At 40.8% G+C, this 24,934-nt stretch overlaps 1 long non-coding RNA gene across 1 annotated transcript in view; it reads left to right on the top strand.

The window, feature by feature from the left end:
- The window catches only part of LOC144662763 (uncharacterized), a 138,125-nt gene that overhangs the window by 47,578 nt on the left and 65,613 nt on the right, over positions 1 to 24,934 (top strand). The window lies entirely within an intron of this gene.

Below are 24,934 nucleotides of genomic sequence, written 5' to 3'. Positions count from 1 at the left end.
GTAATATTTAAAACGTCATTTGTTTGGACACGCGGACTATATTAAGTGATTTCAAGCAATCTTTAAATGTCATTTGTGTGCGCACTCGCGCTGTATCAAGTAAATTTCAAAACCTCATTTGTGTGCGCACACGGATTGTATCAAGTAATTTTAAAAACGTCATTCGTGTGCGCACGCGGGCTGTATCAAGAAATCTTTAAAACGTTATTTGTGTGCGCACGCGGGCTGTATCAAGAAATCTTTAAAACGTTATTTGTGTGCGCACGCGGGCTGTATCAAGAAATCTTTAAAACGTTATTTGTGTGCGCACGCGGGCTGTATCAAGAAATCTTTAAAACGTTATTTGTGTGCGCACGCGGGCTGTATCAAGAAATCTTTAAAACGTTATTTGTGTGCGCACGCGGGCTGTATCAAGAAATCTTTAAAACGTTATTTGTGTGCGCACGCGGGCTGTATCAAGAAATCTTTAAAACGTTATTTGTGTGCGCACGCGGGCTGTATCAAGAAATCTTTAAAACGTTATTTGTGTGCGCACGCGCGCTGTATCAAGAAATCTTTAAAACGTTATTTGTGTGCGCACGCGGGCTGTATCAAGAAATCTTTAAAACGTTATTTGTGTGCGCACGCGGGCTGTATCAAGAAATCTTTAAAACGTTATTTGTGTGCGCACGCGCGCTGTATCAAGAAATCTTTAAAACGTTATTTGTGTGCGCACGCGGGCTGTATCAAGAAATCTTTAAAACGTTATTTGTGTGCGCACGTAGACTGTATCAAAAAACTTAAAACATTTATTTGTATACGCTCGGGGGCTTTATCAAGTAATCTTAAAAGTGTCATTTCTTTGCACACGCGAACTGTATCAAGTAACAATCAAAACGTCGTTTGTGTGCGCATGCGGGCTCTGTCAAGTAATCTTAAAAATCTCATTTGCGTGCGCACGCGGACTTTATCAAGTAATTCCAAAAACGACATTTTTATGCGCACGTGGGCTGTATCAAGTAGTCTTTAAAACGTCATTTCTGTGCGCACGCGGGCTGTATCAACTAATCTTTGAAACGTCATTGGTTTGCGCATGCGGGCTGCATCAAGTAATCGTTAAAACGACATTTTTGTGCACACGCGGGCTGTATAGAGTAATTTTAAAAACGTCATTTGTTTGCGCACGCAGACTGTATCAAGTAATTTAAAAATGTCATTTTTGTGCGGACGCGTGCTGTATCACGAGATCTTAAAAAAGTAATTTGTGTGCGCACGCCTGCTGTATCAAGTAATCTTTAAAACATCATTTGTGTGCGCACGCAAGCTGTTTGAAGTAATCTTAAAAACGTCAATTGTGTTCCCGCTGTATCAACTAATTGTAAAAACATCATTAGTGCGCGCACGCAAACTATATCAAGTTACCGTAGAAAGGTAATTAGTGCACGCATGCAAATTGTATCAAGTAATATTTAAAACGTCATTTGTTTGGACACGCGGACTATATTAAGTGATTTCAAACAATCTTTAAAATGTCATTTGTATGCGCACTGCGCTGTATCAAGTAAATCTTCAAAACCTCATTTGTGTGCGCACACGGGCTGTATCAAGTAATTTTAAAAACGTCATTTGTGTGCGCACGCGGGCTGTATCAAGTAATCTTAAAAACTTCATTTTTGTGCGCACGCGGGCTGTATCAAGATAATCTTTAAAACGTTATTTGTTTGCGCACGCGTGCTGTATCAAGAAATCTTTAAAACGTTATTTGTGTGCGCACGCGGGCTGTATCAACAAATCTTTAAAACGTTATTTGTGTGCGCACGCGGGCTGTATCAAGAAATCTTTAAAACGTTATTTGTGTGCACACGCGGGTCTGTATCAAGAAATCTTTAAAACGTTATTTGTGTGCCCACGCGGGCTGTATCAAGACATCTTAAAAACGTTATTTTTATGCGCACGCGGGCTGTATCAAGAAATCTTTAAGACATTTATTTGTGTACGCACACGGGCTTTATCAAGTAATCTTAAAAATGTCATTTCTTTGCACACGCGGGCTGTATCAAGTAATCAATAAAAACGTCGTTTGTGTGCGCATGTGGGCTATATCAAGTAATCTTAAAAATCTCATTTGTGTGCGCACCTGGGCTTTATCAAGTAATTCCAAAAACGTCATTTATGTGCGCACGTGGGCTCTATCTAGTAATCTTTATAACGTTATTTGCTGTGCGCACGCGGGCTGTATCAACTAGTCTTTGAAAGCGTCATTTGTTTGCGCATGCGGGCTGCATCAAGTAATTTCAAAAATGTCATTTTTGTGCGGACTCGGTGCTGTATCAACTAATCTTTAAAACGTCATTTGTGTGCGCACGCCTGCTGTATCAAGTAATCTTAAAAACATCATTTGTGTGCGCACCCCAGCTGTATCAAGTAATCTTAAAAATGTCATTTGTATCTCAAGTAATTGTAAAAACATCATTAGTGCGCGCACGCAAACTGTATCAAGTAACAAGTAATTAGTAAACACATGCAATTATATCAAGTAATGTTAAAAACGTCATTTGTGTGCGCACGTGGGCTATATTAATGTATCAAGTAATTTTAAAAACGTCATTTGTGTGCGAACGCGGGCTCTATCAAGTAATCTTTTATAACGTTATTTGTGTGCGCACGTGGGCTGTATCAAGTAATCTTAAAAACGTCATTTGTATGCGCACGCAGGCTCTATCAAGTAATTTTAAAAATGTCATTTGTGTATGCACGCGGGCTTTATCAAGTAATCTTAAAAACGTAATTTGTGTGCGCACGCGGGCTGTATCAAGAAATCTTTAAAACGTCATATGTGATTTTAAAAACGTAATTTGTGTTGGCACGCGTTCTTTATCGAGAAATTTTAAAAACGTCATTTGTGTTCGCACGTGGGCTGTATCAAGAAATCTTTAAAACGTTATTTGTGTTCGCACGCGGGCTGTATCAAGAAATCTTTAAAACATTTATTTGTATACGCTCGCGGGCTTTATCAAGAAATCTTTAAAACGTGTCATTTCTTTGCACACGCGAGCTGTATCAAGAAATCAATCAAAACGTCGTTTGTGTGCGCATGCGGGCTCTGTCAAGAAATCTTAAAAATCGTTATTTGCGTGCGCACGCGGGCTTTATCAAGTAATTTTAAAAACGACATTTTTGTGCGCACGTGGGCTGTATCAAGAAATCTTTAAAACGTTATTTGTGTGCGCACGCGGGCTGTATCAACAAATCTTTGAAACGTTATTTGTTTGCGCATGCGGGCTGCATCAAGTAATCTTTAAAACGATATTTTTGTGCACACGCGGGCTGTATCAGAGAAATTTTAAAAACGTTATTTGTTTGCGCACGCGGGCTGTATCAAGTAATTTAAAAATGTTATTTTTGTGCGGACGCGTGCTGTATCACGAAATCTTTAAAACGTTATTTGTGTGCGCACGCGCTGCTGTATCAAGAAATCTTTAAAACATCATTTGTGTGCGCACGCGGGCTGTATTGAAGAAATCTTAAAAACGTTATTTGTGTTCGCATGCGGGCTGTATCAAGAAATTTTAAAAACGTTATTAGTGTGCGCACGCAAACTATATCAAGATATCCTTAGAAATGTAATTAGTGCACGCATGCAAATTGTATCAAGAAATATTTAAAACGTTATTTGTTTGCGACACGCGGGCTATATTAAGTGATTTCAAGCAATCTTTAAAATGTTATTTGTGTGCGCACTCGCGCTGTATCAAGTAAATTTCAAAACCTTATTTGTGTGCGCACGCGGGTTGTATCAAGAAATTTTAAAAACGTTATTCGTGTGCGCACGCGGGCTTTATCAAGTAATTTTAAAACCTTCATTTGTATGCGCACGCGCGCTGTATCAAGAAATCTTTAAAACGTTATTTGTGTGCGCACGCGCGCTGTATCAAATAATCTTAAAAACGTCATTTGGGTGCGCGCGCGGGCTGTATAAAGTAATCTTAAAAAGGTCATTTGTGAGTGCACGTGGGCTGTATCAAGAAATCTTCAAAAATTTCTTTGTGTACGCACGCGGGCTGAATCAAGTAATCTTAAAAATATTATTTGTGTGTTCACGTGGGCTGTATCAAGTAATTTCAAAAACGTCATTTGTGTGCGCACGCGGGCTTTATCACGTAATCTTTAAAACGTCATTTGCGCTCGCGCGCGGGCTGTATCAAGTAATCTTATTAACGTCATTTGTGTGTGCAAGTTTGCTGTATCAAGTAATCTTAAAAACGTCATTTCTGTGCGCACCCGGGCTGTATCAAGTAATCTTAATAACGTCATTTATGCAGCGCCCTTACCCGAAGTTTTCTTTATCCTGCCAATGGCGTAGAAAAATTATCCGATTGAACGCAATGAATAAAACACTTCGTTGGAAGTAAAATGGCCACGGTGCGTGGCTGTTTATTGCTCAACAAAAATCCCGATGATTTATAAAAATTGATTTGCTTGTCAACAACTAACCAGGTGGGGCCTAAGGGGCCAGAAAGCCACACCGATGTGGCAGCCCCACTAGCGCCATTGGCAAGAACGAAAGAGAAAGAAGAAAAATAATAATAATACGTGCGAAGGTCTGACACGCAAAACAAGTAATCAGACTCGATCCAAAAGTCGTCATAAATGCGCCAGCCCATGTCTGGCACGCAACACAACAAGACAAACTAGACCCTAACCAGTACATGACCTAAAAAAAAAAATTAAATGCGCCAGCCCATGTCTGAAACGCAACACTCTATTAAACCAGAGTTTAACAAGGCTAAAATGAAAATAAAAAATCGACATTAAGAATCTCGAGACCAAGAACCATAAGCGAACATAGCTGCAGCCCATGTCTGAACAGCTTAGGGAAAACAATGACTATCGTGAACACTTGTAGACGCTAGTATCAATACTCTTACAGTTAGACATTCCCGACGGGTGAGTGACAGCCCATGTCTGAACCACTCGAGTCGGGAAATACAATTACCGATACTCTTACAAGATTGACATTCCAGACAGATGAGTGACAGCCCATGTCTGAACCACTCGAGCCGTGAATGAAAATACTGTAAGAAAACTATAAAAATCGCGTCCCTAAGAAAATGGTACGTTACGCCGTCAAAATTGCATCTGGGCGAATATAAAATTTAAAAGCGTCCGATTTCCAGCGTCCAAGATGGCGTATCTGAGCGTCTGAAAGACCAGTTGACGCGGCATGGCTAGCGGCCCCTATTCTGAACCCGTGAGCTTTGTAACGAGACGTGTTGAGACCACAAAAAGATAACGAAGTGCGAAGTTGTTGATTGAACTCCCTGACAGAAATAGGTGAAATGTCTGGCATGCAAAACAAAGGACCAGGAGCGCGACCCCGAAGAGTGCAAAATTGAAGTAATGCGTTAACTGGGCAAAACGGTTGTGATGTTGCTCTTTTGATAAGGAAATCAAATGGTCGTTGAGACTGGTTATGTTTATATTGTCTGATAGTGATCTTTGCGACAACTGGCGTACCAGCTTCGAATAAAAAAGTGAGTTGATCAAAGTGCACCACGGGAGCTCCGGCACGCACGCTCCTGAACGCTAGTTCCCCGACGCGAAAAAATCCGTAGAAGGCGGATAAAAACATTGCTGAATATAAAAGACGTTGGTAAGCCGAGGAACTGGTAAACTCTAAGGACCGAACGAGGCTATTTAAAACTGAACGAGTTATTGGAAGGCGGACATCTAGCTGCGGGTTAGACCGCCTATGGGCGGTCAATAGCTTTGAAATTAAAAACGATTTCGTGGGATCCGCAAGGCCCCTGAGTTTGTGAACATAACTAAGTGCAGAGATATATGAACAGATGGTAGCATGCGCAAGCTTCTTAGCTGTCAAATACGAAATAAATAACGCCACCGAGGTGGCCTCGAGGGGGAGGGTGGGCGATGCGGTTTCGCAGAAACGCTCCGAAAATTGGGTATAAACATGCCAAGCCCTGTGGTAGGATTGCCGGGACTGAGGCGACAACGCCGACGAGAGCATGTTGTTCAAATTTGCAACCAACTCTGTGGAAGTAAGTTCTCGGGGATAAGAGTTGGGCATATGTCCGCGTCGGGCCTTAGAGCTTTGAATTCCTCCACCTGAAAACGTGACAGATAATAAGCTTGCAAATTTAAGAAACCCGGAATGTGTTTGGCACGAAAAAGGATATTATGCCTGAGGCAAGTCAAAACTAAATGGCAAATAAACACCATAACTTTAGGCTCTTTTGACGTCTGTTTGTTAATAACGTCAACTAAAGCGGCGTTATCAGTAAAAATAGTAATGCGTTTATTAGACATATGAGAACCCCACACACATAGAGCTAAGACAATTGGAAAAAGTTCTAAAATGGTGATATTTAAAGAATGCCAACGTTCGGGCCATTGTCCGTTAAACCAATGATGACCAAAATTACCCCAATAACCTTTAGACCCTGCCACATCCGTAAAGAGCTCTAGGCTGTGAGATGATTCCCATATGTCAGGTAAGAAAAATGATTTCCCATTAAAATGGTCAAGGAAGGTTAGCCAGGTCTGCAAGTCGGCTTTGACGGCCATAGATAACTTAATATGATGATGGGGTTTATTAATGCCCTTGGTACCATCAATAAAGCGACGAAGGAAAGCCCACCCTGGAACAACGACTGAACATGCGATATTTAGAAAGCCAATGAGCGATTGAAAATCTCTAAGTGTCGCAGAACGACGCGTAAGGAATGATTCTAGTAGGTGTTTACACTTATCGATCTTATCCTGGGGCAAACGAGCTTCCATGGCCAGAGTATCGAGACTAATTCCGACAAACTGAATACAAGAAAAAGGACCCATTGTCTTGTCATGTGCGATTGGCACTCCCAGGGTGTCACATAACTTAAGAAACCCTTTGAGATCGGCCTGGCACTTAGCAGATGAAGGGGCGAGAAATAAAAAGTCGTCTAAGACATGAATAACGGCGGAAGCGAGCAAAACATTACGAGCGATCCATTCCAGCGCCGTACTAAACTTCTCGAAAAGACTGCACGAGATGGCTAATCCCATCGGAAGGCAGCGATCGAAATAATAACAGCCCTCCCACTGCATACCCAATAAGTTGAAATCTTTAGGGTGAATGGGTATAATCCGAAAAGCCGATTGAATGTCGGTTTTAGCCATGTAACACCCTGGCCCCATTTTTTGATGATGGAAATGGCATCATCAATTGTAGCATAGTGCACAGTAGTAAGTTCCTTAGGGATAAAATCATTAACAGACTTTCCAGGAGGGTAAGATAAATGGTGAATTAGCCTAAATTCTGAAGGGGTTTTTTTGGGAACTACCCCAAGAGGAGAAGTACGGAAAGCGGGAAATGGAGGAACCCGAAAAGGACCAGAAATTCTCCCTGCCTCGAGTTCCTTCCGAAGTTAAGCCCTTATGACGTCTGGGTGATCATATGCGCTTTTAAAATTGGAAGTTTCGTAAGAGGATTGTTCACCGAAAAAGTTAACCCCAAAGCCGTACTTGAAACCCGAAATAAGAAAATCTGCTAACAACTTATCATACCCCTGAAGATAAAACCTAAGGCTCTCCAGGTTTACCGGGGTCACTGAGGGTTGACTTATGAGGGAAACTACATGTAGTGGGTCGAACATTGGCGGATTTTGTGGTTGAAAATGAGCGGGGTTTGGGGGTGGTGTTGGTTGTGGAGCGGCATTGACTGGCCGGGTGACCTTGGCCGCACTTATATATAGCAGACATGCTCGTATTGACACCTGTTACATGTTCTCCCGGCTTGAAATGCCCAACAGGTCCCCTTAGGAAAAAATTGTTGGGATTTACGAGTGGACTTAGGCTGAGAAGTTTGCTGACCCGCGAGGCCGCGAAAATTATGTAAAGAATAAAACCAGAGTTCCCAATGAACCTGACCCCACGGGAAAGAAGACGGGCTAGATTGGCGCAAGAAACGGAACTGCTCATCATAATAACGCCAATTACCCCCTTTTGTAGCATATCCCTAACCACCTCAGTATATTTTTGTAAATCGGCTGTGGCCGCTGGATTACGTTGGGTATACACAGCAACGAAGGAATTGAAAGCCGACACCCAACTAACTGAAACACTATTAAATACACTAGAAGGTGTTGTCTGACCAGACATACCAACAGGCATCATTGTTAGCTCTTCTGTGGCTTGCACAACAGCATCATTCGCTGCCTGATCCACGCGCTGAGTCGAAGGGCCTGGTAGCTGTGGGACGATCCCAGAATCGCGGAGGCCTTGGGATATGGCTGCAGTAATCGTATCTTTTAAAGCACCAACATCGACGCTCACGGCGCCCGATTGAACCTGGTCTGGAGTGCGCTCAAGAACATCAGAGCCGGGAGCCCCCAATGGAAGTGACTGGTCTTGGTTTGTATTCGAAGCAGCATTTCGAGAAGAGGATCTGCTTGCTCGTTTTGAACTTCCGATGGCCTGTCTTGAAGAACCTTTTCGCTTGCGACGAGAGCGAAAAGCTTTAGGTGGCATTGTACTGGCTTAAAAACAAAATAAATAATTCACATAGTACAATACAGTGAATGTAAACTACCGCCACAAAAGGTAGGAAAGCGGTACAACCGAAGCTAAAAAGATAGGTAGTCCCATCCCCAACAAAAATGTTTGAACCAACAGGCGATACGCCTCATGTAAAAAAGGTGCCAGCTACCGACAACCAACATGGATGTCAAAACATAGCAATAAAAATAGATCACTAGCCCAAAGTCGAGTGCATCGGGCCTTACTTGAAAGAACAAGCGGCCAAAAGGTTGTACACTCATAACGACTTTGGAAAACAATAGTGAAAATGGCACGGAACATAACCCACATAAAACAGGGTGAGATAAAAAATACAAGATATAAAAAATTACCTGCAGAGGTCTAGACGATTAAGGAATGGGCTGTAAATGGCGAAATAGCGACAACGCCCTCAATGTCGCTCCCCGGAGACTACGATATAGTTTGTAGTTTCCCAAGGCATTGAGGTGTACCCCATCGTCCAAATAAAGATTATTAGCACAGTTCCAAAAACCGCGATGGCGCCAGAATATGGCAAAGGGAAGTTATTCCAACACGGCCTTCAAGTATCGGTTTAGAACACGAACCTTGGCATTAAACGATGGGGATTGGGCGCGAAAAAGGATCTGGTTGACGCAGACAATCTTTACACCATAGTTGACGTGAAGATTGCAAGCGAACTCCTCGAGATCTGAACCAACTTAGCCGGCCCGAACTTCGTGAGATCGTTCGTACCCAGCTCAACAATCACTATATCAGGGCGAAACGATTCGACGCACGGGAGTCTTGAGTGGAGAGCTCGAGCCACCGTTAATCCCTCATAACCAAAAAATTTAAATACTGGTTCAGTCAAAGAAAAAGAATGATTAAGTCCGTACGACCATCGCCTCCTTATGAAGGTAGAAAGTCTGCGGACAAATGATTGCCCGAATATTAACACACGCGGTCGTGGGGTAGCCATTCAAGAAGGTTACTTGCCTGAAAAACTTTTGTGAACGTAGCTCGGAAATTACACTGGCAAAAGAGGCTGATATCAGTACAATTACGCCTTAAATAGCTTGTTATCTGATCCGATCAGCCTGACTAGCACGTGGTTCAATTGTTCTCAAAGATAATTAATGTGGCGCCGCATAAATTAGATTATGTTGTGACATAATCTTCGTTTTGTGGGCGCACGCGAGATATATCAAGTAATCTTTAAAAACGTCATTTGTGCGTGCACCCAGGCTAGAGCTAGCGGGTGATGCGGAGGGTGGGTGGGGAAATCAACGCTTGAGTCCAGCAGCTAAACTGAATTGCGAGTTAAGATCGACTGCGATCTCGAGAGTAAACAGGGGAAGACTTTCATTGGCCACTATAAATAGAGGGGGATACAAGTACGTGTTAACGTTTCAAAGAGCGGGGTACAGATTGCCGGAATAACACATCCACGAGGAGCGTAAGGTTCAACTCAGCTAAAAATTAACTCCAGTTTATGCTTTGGCAAAAACAACCATTTGTGCGCGCACGTGGCGCAAGAAACGGAACTGCTCATCATAATAACGCCAATACCCCCTTTGTAGCAAATTTTTGTAATCGGCTGTGGCCGCTGGATTACGTTGGGTATACAAGCAACGAAGGAATTGAAGCCGAACCAACTAACTGAAACACTATTAAATAACTAGAAGGTGTGTCTGACAGACATACCACAGGCATCATGTTAGCTCTTCTGTGGCTTGCACAACAGCATCATTCCTGCCTGATCCACGCGCTGAGTCGAGGGCCTGGTAGCTGTGGGACGATCCCAGAATCCGAGGCCTTGGGATATGGCTGCAGTATCGATCTTTTCACAACATCGACGCTCACGGCGCCCGATTGAACCTGGTCTGGAGTGCGCTCAGAACATCAGGCCGGAGCCCCCTGGAAGTGACTGGTCTTGGTTGTATTCGAAGCAGCATTGGGGGATCTGGTTGCTCGTTTTGAACTTCCGTGGCCTGTCTTGGACCTTTTCGCTTGCGACGGAGCGAGCTTTGGTGGCATTGTACTGGCTTAAAAACAAAAATCACATAGTACAAAGTGATGTCCGCCACGTAGGCGGTAACCGAAGCTAAGATAGGTAGTCCCATCCCCAACAAATGCCAACAGGCGATACGCCTCATGTAAAAGGTGCCAGCTACGACAACAACATGGATGTCAAAAATAGAAAAAAGATCACTAGCCCAAAGTCGGTGCATCGGGCCTTACTTGAAAGAACAAGCGGCCAAGGACACTCATAACGACTTTGGAAAACAATAGTGAAAATGGCACGGAACAAACCCACATAAAACAGGGTGAGATAAAAAATACAAGATAAAAATTACCTGCAGAGGTCTAGACGATTAGGAATGGGCTGTAAATGGCGAAATGCGACAACGCCCTCATCGCTCCCGGAGACTACGATATAGTGTAGTTCCCAAGGCATGGGTGTACCCCATCGTCCAAATAAAGATTATTAGCACAGTTCCAAAAACCGCGATGGCGCCAGAATATGGCAAAGGGAAGTTATTCCAACACGGCCTCAAGTATCGGTTTAGAACACGAACCTTGGCATTAAACGATGGGGATTGGGCGCGTCTGGTTGACGCAGACATCACCTTGCGTGGATTGCAAGCGAACTCCCGAGATCTGAACAACTAGCCGGCCCGAACTTCGTGAGATCTTCGTCCAGCTCAACATCACTATATCAGGGCGAAACATTCGACGCACGGGAGTCTTGGGGAGAGCTCGGCCCGTTAATCCCTCATAACCAAAAATTTAAATACTGGTTCAGTCAAGAAAAGAATGATTAGTCCGTACGACATCGCCTCCTTATGAAGGTAGAAAGTCTGCGGACAAATGATTGCCCGAATATTAAAAGCGGTCGTGGGGTAGCCTTCAGAAGGTTACTTGCCTGAAAAACTTTGTGAACGTAGCTCGGAAATTACACTGGCAAAAGAGGCTGATATCAGTACAATACGCCTTAAATAGCTTGTTATCTGATCCGATCAGCCTGACTAGCACGTGGTTCAATTTTCTCAAAGAAGTGGCGCCGCAAATGAGTGAATATCTTTTGTGGGCGCACGCGAGATATATCAAGTAATCTTTAAAAACGTCATTTGTGCGTGCACCCAGGCTAGAGCTAGCGGGTGATGCGGAGGGTGGGTGGGGAAATCAACGCTTGAGTCCAGCAGCTAAACTGAATTGCGAGTTAAGATCGACTGCGATCTCGAGAGTAAACAGGGGAAGACTTTCATTGGCCACTATAAATAGAGGGGGATACAAGTACGTGTTAACGTTTCAAAGAGCGGGGTACAGATTGCCGGAATAACACATCCACGAGGAGCGTAAGGTTCAACTCAGCTAAAAATTAACTCCAGTTTATGCTTTGGCAAAAACAACCATTTGTGCGCGCACGTGGGCTGTATCAAGTAATCTTTAAAACATCATTTGTGTGTGAACGTGGCGTGTATCGAAAAATCTTTGAAACGTCATTTGCGTGCGCACGCACGCTGTATCAAGTAATCTTAAAAACGTCAATTGTTTGCGCACGCGAACTGCATGAAATAATTTGATAAACGTAATTTGTGTGCGCACGCGGGCTGTATCAAGTAGTTTTAAAAACGTCATTTGTGTGCGCACGCGGGCTGTATCAATTAGTTTGAAAAACGTCATCTGTACGTGCAAGCGGGCTGTTTCAAGTAATTTTAAAAACGTCATCTGTGCGCGCATGCGGGCTGTATCAAGTAATCTTTAAAACGTCATTTGTGCACACACGTGGGCTGTATCAAGTAATCTTTAAAACGTCATTTGTGTGTGCAAGTGGGCTGTATCAGGTAATATTAAAAGCGTCATTTGTGTACGCACGTAGGCTGTATCAAGTAATCTTTAAAACGTCATTTGTGTGTGCACGTTGTCTATATCAAGAAATCTTTAAAACGTCATTTGTGCGCGCACGCGGGCTATATTAAGTAATCTTTAAAACGTCATTTGCGTGCGCACGCGGGCTGTATCAAGTAATTTTAAAAACGTCCTTTGTGTGCGCACACAAACTGTATGAAGTATTTGTAAAAACGTCATTTGTGTGCGCACGCGGGTTGTATCAAGTAATCTTAAAAACGTCATTTGTGTGCGCACGTCGACTGTATCAAGTAATATTAAAAACGTCATTTGTGTACGCACGCGGGCTCTTTCACGTAATCTTTAAAACGTCATTTTTGTGCGCACGTGGGCTGTATCAAGTACTTTTAAAAACGTCATTTGTGTACGCACGCGGGGTGTATAAAGTAATCTTTAAAACGTCATTTGTGTGCGCACGCGGGGTGTATAAAGTAATCTTTAAAACGTCATTTGTGTGCGCACGCGGGGTGTATAAAGTAATCTTTAAAACGTCATTTGTGTGTGCAAGTGGGCTGTATCAGGTAATATTAAAAGCGTCATTTGTGTACGCACGTAGGCTGTATCAAGTAATCTTTAAAACGTCATTTGTGTGTGCACGTTGTCTATATCAGAAATCTTTAAAACGTCAGGCGCGCACGCGGGCTATATTAAGTAATCTTTAAAACGTCATTTGCGTGCGCACGCGGGCTGTGTCAAGTAATTTTAAAAACGTCCTTTGTGTGCGCACACAAACTGTATGAAGTATTTGTAAAAACGTCATTTGTGTGCGCACGCGGGTTGTATCAAGTAATCTTAAAAACGTCATTTGTGTGCGCACGTCGACTGTATCAAGTAATATTAAAAACGTCATTTGTGTACGCACGCGGGCTCTTTCACGTAATCTTTAAAACGTCATTTTTGTGCGCACGTGGGCTGTATCAAGTACTTTTAAAAACGTCATTTGTGTACGCACGCGGGGTGTATAAAGTAATCTTTAAAACGTCATTTGTGTGCGCACGCGGGGTGTATAAAGTAATCTTTAAAACGTCATTTGTGTGCGCACGCGGGGTGTATAAAGTAATCTTTAAAACGTCATTTGTGTGCGCACGCGGGGTGTATAAAGTAATCTTTAAAACGTCATTTGTGTGCGCACGCGGGTTGTATCAAGTAATCTTAAAAACGTCATACTGTGTGCGCACGTTGGCTGTATCAAGTAATCTTTAAAACGTCATTTGTGTGTGCAATTGGGCTGTATCAAGTAATATTAAAAACGTCATTTGTGTACGCACGCGGGCTCTTTCACGTAATCTTTAAAACGTCATTTTTGTGCGCACGTAGGCTGTATCAAGTACTTTTAAAAACGTCATTTGTGTACGCACGCGGGGTGTATAAAGTAATCTTTAAAACGTCATTTGTGTGCGCACGCGGGGTGTATAAAGTAATCTTTAAAACGTCATTTGTGTGCGCACGCGGGGTGTATAAAGTAATCTTTAAAACGTCATTTGTGTGCGCACGCGGGTTGTATCAAGTAATCTTAAAAACGTCATACTGTGTGCGCACGTTGGCTGTATCAAGTAATCTTTAAAACGTCATTTGTGTGTGCAATTGGGCTGTATCAGGTAATATTAAAAACGTCATTTGTGTACGCACGCAGGCTGTATCAAGTAATCTTTAAAACGTCATTTGTGTGTGCATGGGGGCTTTATCAAGAAATCTTTAAAACGTCATTTGTGTGCGCACGCGGGCTATATCAAGTAATCTTGGAAACGTCTTTTGTGTGCGCACGTGGGCTGTATCAAATAATTTTAAAAACGTCATTTGTGTGCGCACGTCGACTGTATCAAGTAATATTAAAGACGTCATTTGTGTACGCACACGGCCTGTATAAAGTAATCTTTAAACCGTCATTTCTGTGTGCACATGGGCTGTATCAAGTAATCTTTCAAACGTTATTTGTGTGCGCACACGGGCTTTATCAGTAATTTTAAAAACTTTTTTGTGTGCGCACGTGGGCTGTATTAAGTAATCTTTAAAACGTCATTTGTTCGCGCATGCGGGTTGTATCAAGTATTTTTTAAAACGTCATTTGTATGCGTACGCGGGCTATATCAAGTAATCTTTAAAACGTCGTTTGTGTGCGCACGTCGGCTGTATCAAGTGATCATTAAATCGTCATTTGTGTATAAGAACTTTGATCTTTAAACAACTTAAGAACTTTTGCTTGAATCTGTCAAAAATACCGTGAAATTTAGCTGAACTAGGTGCACACAAACCCTTGCATGGGATACTGGTGATCAGGAATTTTGGACTCTCAGCGACTCTCGTGTAAACCAAACGGTTTTAATATAATCATATATAACCATCGAGCCCAAAAAATGCAGCCGAAGAGAACTTTCGGTGATTTTACCAAATATCCATCAGGAGTGTTGCATGAACCAGGAACAGCCAAACCACCTAACCCCATTTCATTGACCTGCCGTGGTTATGACTAACAACATTTGTATTGCTGGTCAGTTGACGAATCAAGTTGTCTTGTGAAATACGTGTACCAACGAAAAAGGAACTCCGAGAGACATCAAAATGACTTAGAGTAAATTACTTATCTTTAAAGAACTTGAGAACTTTCCCCTGAGACTGTCAAAAATGCGTAAACATTTAGCTAAACCAGGTGCACACAAACCCTTGCATGGGATTCTGGTGATCAGGAATTTTGGACTCTCATCGACTCTCATGTAAACCAAAAGGTTTTTATATTATCAAATATAATCATCGAGCCCAAAAAACGCAGCCGAAGAGAACCTTTGGTGATTTTACCAAATATCTACGAAGAGTGTTGCATGAACCAGGAACAGCCAAACAACCTAACCCTATTACACTGACCAGCTGTGCTAACGGTTTGATGAATGCTTTACATTGCATAAGGACACCATCACAATTCTAAATACCAAAATTAATTCATTCTCTGAATAATAAATGTTGCTGTTAACAAATGTCAATGACTCTTACCTACAAATGTTAACATTATTTGAAGGTTAAAAAAATATCTCAAAACAAACTTACACCCTTGCTCTTTCATCTTGCACCAGGCAAACACCTTTAAGTGAAACATAACTAATAGAATTTCGAATTCAGTAATTAAGATGGATACATTCGTTGAAATAATATAATATGATGTGACTCTAATGCTTGTAAATTTTAAAACTTTTTATGTCATCACAAGAAACCTCATTGAGAGTCACTGAAATACAAACTGTCAGTAATTAAGTATATTGACATCAAAAAATACAACAAAGAATTACAATTTAATGAAGGTCCAACATACCAGGGATTAAAAACCAGGACTTCATTTCCAGACAGGACAATCTTGTTTCCTTTGTGATTCTCAGTACCATGTTTGTTATATCACAAAAACAAAGATTGTAAGAAACGTTTATAAGTTAGAACAGTTTTAGTACAGTTAAACTAAGTTTCTACTAAAGCTTGTCACAGGAGGTCATCTACCTAGCGGCAACTGTAACAAATATGTTAAAACGCGTCATTTTGGGAGCGCAAGGCAACTACAACAAGTGGGTTTAATACGTGACTTTTAAGCGCACCGAAAGTTAGAAAATTGTGTTTATAATCCTAAAAAAGGAACAGACTGAAGACATCAATGGTAACAAAGTAAGCAAAAACATCATTTATGCCTGCAGGGAATCTTCATCAAATTGGCTTAAAAACGTTAGTAGTGAGTGCACTGTTTCTGTAAGAAGTAGGCTAAAACGGGAACGGGTTAACGTGAACATTAACAAGAAAGCTTATAACCTTCATTTCTTAGTGCATTGCTACGGTAACAAGGGAGCTAAAAACTGATTGTTGTAAACTTACGCCATATGTAACAAATAATCTAAAAACATCATTTCTAAACGTTCGCCAACTGTAACGAGTACGTAATATGGCAGCTGCAACAATTAGGCCAAGATCACATCAGTTGTGAAAACACAGCAGTTGTAAAGTCATTCATAGCGCGCCACCTGTAACAAGCTAGCTAAAAACTTTATTTGTGCGCGCACGCAATCTGCATCGAGTAAGGTAAAACCGTCATTTGTGCGCGTACGCAAACTGCCCCAAGTAAGCTAAAAGCGTCATTTGTCCGCGCAGACAATCTGTATCAAGTAAGCTAAAAACATCATTTCTCCGCACACGGACAAGTAAACTAAACACGTCATTTGTGCGCGCACGCAAACTGCATCAAGTAAACTGAAAACGTCATTTGTGCGCGCGCGCAAACTGCATCAGGTTAACTAAAAACGCCATTTATCCGCGCACGCAAACTTCATCAAGTGCTAAAAACTTCATTTGTGCGCACAGGCAAACTCCCTAACGTAAGCTAAAAACGTCATTTCTGCGTACAGGCAAACTGCATCAAAAAAGCTAAAAACGTCATTTGCGCGCGCACGCAAACGCATCAACTAAGCTAAACACGTCATTTGAGCGCGTACGCAAACTGCATCAAGTAATCTTTAAAACGTCATTTTTGTCCGCATTCAAACTGCATCAAGTAAGCTAAAACGTCATTTATTCGTGCGCGCAAACTGCATAAGTAAGATAAAAACGTAATTTGTGCGCCCACGCAAACTGCAGCAAGTAAACTAAAAACGTCATTTATGTGCGCACGAAACTGCATCAAGTAAGCTAAAAACGTCATTTTTCTGCGCGCGCAAACTGCATCAAGTAGGCTAAAAACGTCATTTGTGCGCGCAGGCAAACTGCAGCAAGTAAGCTAAAAACGTCATTTATCCTCGCTCGCAAACTGTATGATGTAATCTAAAAACGTCATTTATGGGCACATGCGAAATGCATCAAGTAAGCTAGGAACAGCACTTTTGCGCGCACGCAAACTGATGAAGTAATCTAAAAACATCATTTGAGCGTGCAAGGAAACTGCATCAAGTAAGCTACGAACGGCACTTGTGCACGTAATTTGGACAAACTGCGCACACTTGAACTGTATCAAGTAATTAAAAAACTTTTTTTGTCAGCGCACGCAAACTGTAACAAGTAAGCTTAAAACGTCATATGTGAGCGCACGGAAACTGTAACAAGTAAGCTAAAACCTTCATTTCTAAGCACACCCAAACTGTAAGCAAGTAAGCTTAAAGCGTTATTTTTTGGTCTTGTAAACTGTAACAACTAGGCTGAAAACGTCATTTATGAGCGCACGGCAACTCTAACAACTAGCCCTTAAAAGGAAATTTTTGAGCGCAAAGCAACTGTAACCAGGTATGCCATTAATAATTTTATTTGCTGTTAACAAATGACAATGACTCTTACCTGAAAATTCAAACACAATACCACGTTTAAAGGGTGTCTCACAGTGTCTCATCCTACACTTGGCAAATACCTTCAGGACATAGCTAAAAATGGAATTCCAAATTAATTATTATGCATCACGTGTACTTAAATACTGAAAAGCGAGATCAATGAATAATTCAAGTTACTCTTTTCAAGACTCCTAACTGTTAAATAAGAATCTTTCGACAGTTAAAAAGGCATCTCCAGAATTGGTGTCATACAGGACTTAACTTAATGTACCTGGGAAACATCTAAGGTTTAAGACAGTTATCTCTTCAATGGCGCTCAGTTCAAAAACACGTTCTATGACTAACAGATAAGTATGCAAAAAACACATTCTGCCATCAAGGAACAAGTCATTTTGAGACACATCTCACCTCAAGGAGGGTTCAAAATAACAGCCGGCTGCTAAAAGAAACGTTTGAAAAAGCTTGTTGAAAGCGTTTTTATTTAGGTATAAAGAGATGAAACAGTTTTCAAATTTGAAGCATGTAAAGGTAAATCCAGGAGAATTCTTCTCCACCGTTAAAGGGCTGACTCTTTGTAAATTTGTATCAACGTCAAACATTCACTATTGTCTAGACGAACTGTTACGTCTCTACCTTTGTTTCTACGCGTGTAAACAAGATTTTGTTTTGCACCAAAACTTGCTTAGTGCCGCTTGTTAAGCCTTTTTACTCTTTCAAATTAAAGTAACTTAAATTATCCCATGTTTGACCATGTTTGTGAGTAAAGGAACATGACGGTTTGTTTAGACAAGGTTGTGTGTTTTTTGCTTCAACAAACCAAAACAAGTCCGTTCATGCGTGATGCTTGGTTCTGGAGAGAACTTTGGTAGGGAAACAACATGCGCACGCTTGTGTGTAATTTTGCACAGCCAGCTTGTAGTGGGGCAGTTTAAATAGAACATGTTCAGTGTATAAACTGTGTTTCAATTTTACTTCTGGTACCAGAAGTATGGTATTTTTATATTTAAAGCAAAAACTACTTTTTACGTAGCTCAATTCAACTGGACATCCTGGCCCTGATTTACATTGGCTCATATTGAACATCCTTGAGTATGAGTAATAATGGTAATAATGATGATTATGATGATTATGATGATTTTAATGATAATTATAATACCTAGTTAAAAAACCTTAACAAAAAAGACGTAAAAAGTTATAATATAAAAATTACAATCATATCATAAATTTAGAAAATATAATAAACAGGAGGTCTGTGGTGTTCGTCGTTTAGTTTCTTTAACGATTGTATTGTTCCATGCAGATGAAGTTTGCACGCAGGGCGTTTCCAAAATCTTTAAGCCGTCCCAATGCGTAGCGATAGAATGTTGTTTGACATCGAAATATTAGATTAAATTATAAAACTATACATTTCGCGTTGAGCCTGTCCCAAAGAGGCTTCAAATTTTCCAAAAAAATTGACTACAAAATCCAGAAAGTTGCTTAAAAGTTGAGGGTCACCCAGTGGGTGGGGGGGGGGGGGGGGGATCATGTGTTCCCGTGTTCCCTCAAAGTATTTCTTTCATTTCGGTGTTACCTGTTCCCTGTTCCCTAAAACATGCTCTTGATTCCATATTTTTAGTTTTATCTTCCTGTTTTTAAAAAAGGACGTCTTTTCTTTGCACACAGGGCGCTCAGACAACTGTTCGTGTGCACATTTACATTTTTATAGAAAATGTATGGAATTTACCAACGCAAAACACCAACCAAAACAAGCTGAATATACACACTATGATGTTTTCCTACCTTTTAAAAAAACCCCTAGGAGCGCCTCAATGTTGCAACCAAAAAGCCAAAATAATACTTTATATTTGAGGAAATTTTTAAAGGTACATAGTTATATGCTATAGTTATACGAAATTGCAGGGCCGTAGCCAGAAAAAATAATGACTGGGGCAATGTCCATGATTAAATTCGTAAAATAAGAAAAAACGGAAAAACTTACTGAGGCAAAGTGACCAGGAAAATGCCTAGTCATCGGCAACTAATCAGTAATAAAATATTAGCGTTCAGTCGACGAACACATGTCTTATACATTTCGTTTTTTACTTATCCATAACATTTTATTGGGAAAAATTTCCGCACAGCCCCATACACTTATTATGCATGCAGAATAATTAATTATGCATGCGCTCTATTTTCGTTTTAGACAATGGCCAACTCCCGAAGGTTTTGAATATATAAATTGATAATTACTACTTACTACGCAAATAAAAGAGGATTTCATCTCGCGCGTTCCTTTTCTCTTTTCCTCCCTACCCCTGCTCCGTTCTTCCTTCCTTCCCTCCCCGCCACGTTTCTATACCCAGGCTTCCCTCATCTTTTTTTCTTTTTATTTTTTATTTTCCACGCCGGGCCTTGAACCCTTTAGCCATTGCTTACCTCTGGATTACAAGTCCAGCACCTATACCACTACGCTACGAGGTTCAGTTGAGAATTGCCCCTTGATAAATAAATTTTATTTCTTCCTAAGACATGAAAACAAAGGAAAATTTACATTACAATCTCTCTATTCACCGTTTTGAAAGCATATTTCTTATTGCACGAAAACATCCATTCTATTTGTCGATTACTGCATCCCTGGTGAATAACAGAGAACGTCCCTGGCAGTTTCGCTTGTTTATTCAACGGCGTTTGCTTCTAACCCCTCGTCCCTGTAGTGTTATCAAAGTCCTTTTACCAGTTAAATGGCTGACATCTTCGACGTCTTCTACTTGTCCTGGTCAAGTGGTGAAGTCGTTGTTGACTATGAACGCGCTTTTCAAGTCTGTCAAGTGCTGTGGATCATGAACGCCGGTAGCAGACAGTAAATGTAACAGTGGTTCAGGGAAACGACCTGCTCGCGCCCCCCGGGCTCGCGCCATCGATTTCCGCACAGCCCCATACATTTATTATGCATTCAGTTCTTTGTTTATTGAAAACAATAGCCAGAACAGTAGAGAGCCTTTGAGACCAAAGTTCTTTGTTTAAGTCATTTCTTTGTTCTACTATTTTTCCAAAAACTATTTGTCCAAAATAGTTTTACACTTAGACAAATTTAGCGATTCAAAAACAGGTAAAATAATTAAAGACTTAGAAAAAATAAGCGATTTTTTTATTTTTGCGTTAAAACCAAGGAAAATCGATAACGAATGATAAATTTTGCGCACTTTCATCTTGTTTGAAAATTAAAGACGAGCTTATAAATTGTACAAAAATCACGATTTAGGCCTTAGGGTTAGCTTTAAAATGTTGTTAGGGACAGCGAGTATTGTAAATCTGAAAAAGATAATATCGAGCGTACTAAATTCATTGATTTATTAACTTTCGTGTCGTTTTTACCTCGAGTTTCCCCTTGAATTCTTCTTGTCTAAATGCAGTCCTCCTACTTTGCCTCCATTTGTTGCGGCGTATTTTGTCGCTCTCCTCTAAGATCGAAATGGCAGAGAAATCGCGAACATCCACTTGCAAAGAGTTGACAAAGAACGGAATCACACAATGTTGAAACGAAGATTATTACTACAAATTTCTAACTTGATTTGTGGAAAAAAATACTGGAAAATCTAGACATAACGAAAAAATATTTTACTGGAATAGAAAAGCCATACGCATGGCGGTTATTCCAAAGTACGCATTTAGCCTCTTGTAGTGGTGGATGACCTGCTGCCACTGTGTAGAGATGTCATTATTAAATGTTTTTGAAATTGCGTCTCCTTTTAGTTTATCACGACTTCGACTTTAACCCTTAGAATCCTAAGGTTCTGGTATTTTTTAAGCAGTTTTCTGGGCTCAAACTAATCTGTCGAATTTCGTGATTGCATATAAGAAGCTCAAGTAAAAATGTGTGCTGTTTCAAAACACTGAGGGCTCAGAGTTTCATTGTGACGTCAGCATTCAACCGTTTCTTTCTTGTTGAGCGAGCATACGGGCTCGAATCTGGCGAATATTTCGTTTATAAGGGTTTTTTTCGAGTCATTTTCCACTGCAGAAGCCCCCAGGCTGGCATCATTAAGCTAGAATGGTGGGTAGAGGCCAGCATCTGAAAGAAACCAGAGGTGAGAGATGATTTTGTCTTGATTGGAACGCCAGAAATATTCGAATCGAAAGATGGCGGTTCATTGGTAAAGTTGTCTCTCTGGCCGTTCTGTGGGTGGATTCCAAGACCTGCCAATGCATGTTGGACGAGTTCTGACTTCCAAAGAATGCAACTTTGCCGGCAGGAGGGTGGCTCGATAAAGGTAGGAAGCCTTTCATGCCGCCGCCATGACTGTTTTCCCAAGCATCCCTTTCGGTCAGCAACGAGGAAATTACAGGTTTGCAAGCATAGCTCTAATCGAATAGTAATTGCTGAGTCTGCTGAATGATTGATGGGAAATTTCCTTGGTGAACGGAAGGGAATAGGGTCAAAGTTTGCTGCAAATGTATATTTTTGAAGTCAGAATTATTTTTTCATTAAAAAAATGGAGGCAAAGATGTGTGTTTTTTGTTGTTGTCCTGTTACGTAGAAAACGGGCATTTTCAGATTTGCTTCTGAACAAACAACCATATGCAACAGAAATCAAGAGTTTTAGTCAGTTAGTTGGCTTTTAAAGCTATGAAAATTATCACTTTGCCATAAAAAGCAGTCATTACTATCATGTGCCCAGATATGTAAAAGCTAGAGCTTTTTCAATCACTGCTGGTATTTTCCACGCACATATGCGTTGTTAGGACTTAAAGGGTTAAATGCATGTAGAATTTCTAGCTAGCTTATTCAAGAACTATATTGACCAGTAGTCCATCATCAAAATTACAAAATAAAGATTTAAGCGACAATAAAATGACTAACTTTGCTTTCAGATCCACTTGTTGCACGTTAACATGCGTGAAAGCAAACATGACCTTGTTTGTACTCATTTTCTTGGCTGGAAACAGCGATTTAAACCCACTTATATTTTTGTGTTCTGTTTCATGGAACTATTAGCCATTTTCACGAAGCCGGATACGCCTGGACTTAGAAAGAGAAACAGTTCGACCCGTAAACTTTATCGAAACGTGACAACTGGAAGCGCAACCGGTAAATAATTGCTGAACCTACGAACAACATTAGCATACACTGCACACGCCTGGAAAACAGGGAAATACCTTCATGCATTGCAGAACAATACAAGCATTCAAGCGTATATTGCAAACATCTTTGCTATTGTTTGCAAATTTCCAGTCTTGAAGTACTACGCCCAACACTTTGCTAAAATACAGAAAAGGATAATAAAAGGGTGAGGTATAGGCCTGTGTGTTATTGCAGAGAATTGTTGATTCATGCATTTATTAAACAAATAAAAGATGATTTTCCATGCTCTAAACAAAAATAAAGACCGCTTAAATTCCATCAGGCGTATACGCTGGTTATATTCTTAAGCACCGTCTACACTGATCCGGTTAAATTTTGGAAACGGAGTTTTTGCCTCGAAAATGGATAAAATGTTTTCCTTCCGCAGTAATCCGGATAAATTAAAAAACGAACGCTACATTGCACGCAACGTTGCAACGCACAAGCGCAGCTATTGTTAAGCTAATAACTTTTTGAGCGCTTTCCATTTAACCAAAAAGTCCGGAAATTTCGATTTCTGGGAAAGTTTCCAGAAAATCCGGAAAGTTTTAACTTTCCGAAATGCGAACCACTCAACCGAAAACCCCGGAAATTCCAGAAGCAAAATCAAATGGAACTAAAAGTTCCCGGAAATTGTTTTCGAAAATTTGGGTCTACCTTGCGAGGTTTTCCTCTTTTCCGGAAATTTTGGAAAAAGCTACCATTTTACGCTCAGCCTAAGTTCCTTCGGTAGAAAATTTAGCGATTTGTGCAGCTGAAAGCAGCTACATGTGTTAAGGAAGCATTCTTGAAACTCCAAATAATAAAATTTAGGTGAACTCGGTTGTTTTTCGTTGTTGTTTTAACTTTTGCAGGCGGCAGCAAAGAAATGTACAAATATTTATAACGGGCGTGCACGCTACGCCATTGTTTTGCTCATTAAACGTTTTGGGTTGGCGACGTTTTCGTTGCTTGTAGTGTGCCTTTTGAAAGGTCCCTGTATTTGTGGCCACGATGTCATTCATGGCGTTTATTTACAGTACTCGGGATGCTTTTTATTTGCAAAAATATCGAGTTATATGTGCAGGAAACCGGCCACAGTGCATTATTTTAATGCACCGTAGAAATTTCCATATTAGACGCACTACCTGACCATATGCAAATTTTGTTTTGCCTTCCATGCAGTCAACCGGAAAAGTTGGAAAATGCTGCTACATTCGCCACTGGAAGTTTCTGGAAATTCAAACCAGAATTTTTGGTGGAATGGAAAGCGCCCATGTTTTTGACAGAGATCACATGACTTTTTTGACGTCTGCATTTTCGAAAAGCTCCGTTTTCGCCTTCCATACGAGCGAAAACAGCCTGAAGGGATGGCGAGGCAATTGGTCCTTTGAGAATTTTAAAAGACCGAGACAGTGTCCCTTTCCAACTACCCAAAGTTCTCTTTGGTCCCTAATGTGTCTGGCGGGGGAGTAGAAGGAATATATTTTTTGTAGTTTATGGATCATGATGATAACAAACACGCTGGATGTGGTCCAACCTCTAAAGTTTTGGTACGATAATTTTCCGTTCTTATATTCAAACACAATTTCAAAATTTCAAAATTACAGGGAATGATTATAAAGGAGACTCGACTGATGAGAAAGAACGTTAACACAGCGTGAATGAAGTCGTTCCTTGACTGAGCGCAGCTCGGACTCCTTGGATGTCCCGCCTTGGAAATTATTCTGCACTAGATTTTTGTTTAAAGATTCCCCATTTTAAGGATTTTCGCTTTTCAAGATTCCCAGTTTTTTGTTTTGAAGAACACTGCTCTACTATTTCTAGAGAAACTCTTGATTCAGTGATCTTTTTGTGGAACGATTAATGATGTCATCACTTTCCTCATTTGCATAATACAAAAACGTAAATATCTCTAAAACTAAAAAAGATATTTTAAAACGGAAAACGCCATACTTCTTTATTTTGAAAACGCCTTCAAAATAAGCGGCAATTATTTTTTACTTCATATGCACTTTAACACCTATTTATACAGCATTTGACGCAGTTACGCCTGGTTAGACTAAATTTAATAGAGATTGGTAAATAAACGAATATCAGGCTGACATGTCAGATCATGTCATCTCCTTTTTATTAGCCA

The sequence above is a fragment of the Oculina patagonica genome, chromosome 8, assembly GCF_052425735.1.
Source record: "Oculina patagonica isolate OP01 chromosome 8, crgOcupat, whole genome shotgun sequence".
Taxonomy (NCBI): Eukaryota; Metazoa; Cnidaria; class Anthozoa; order Scleractinia; family Oculinidae; genus Oculina; species Oculina patagonica.
Note: the sequence above shows the minus strand (reverse complement) of the source record. Positions and strands in the feature narration are given on the sequence as shown.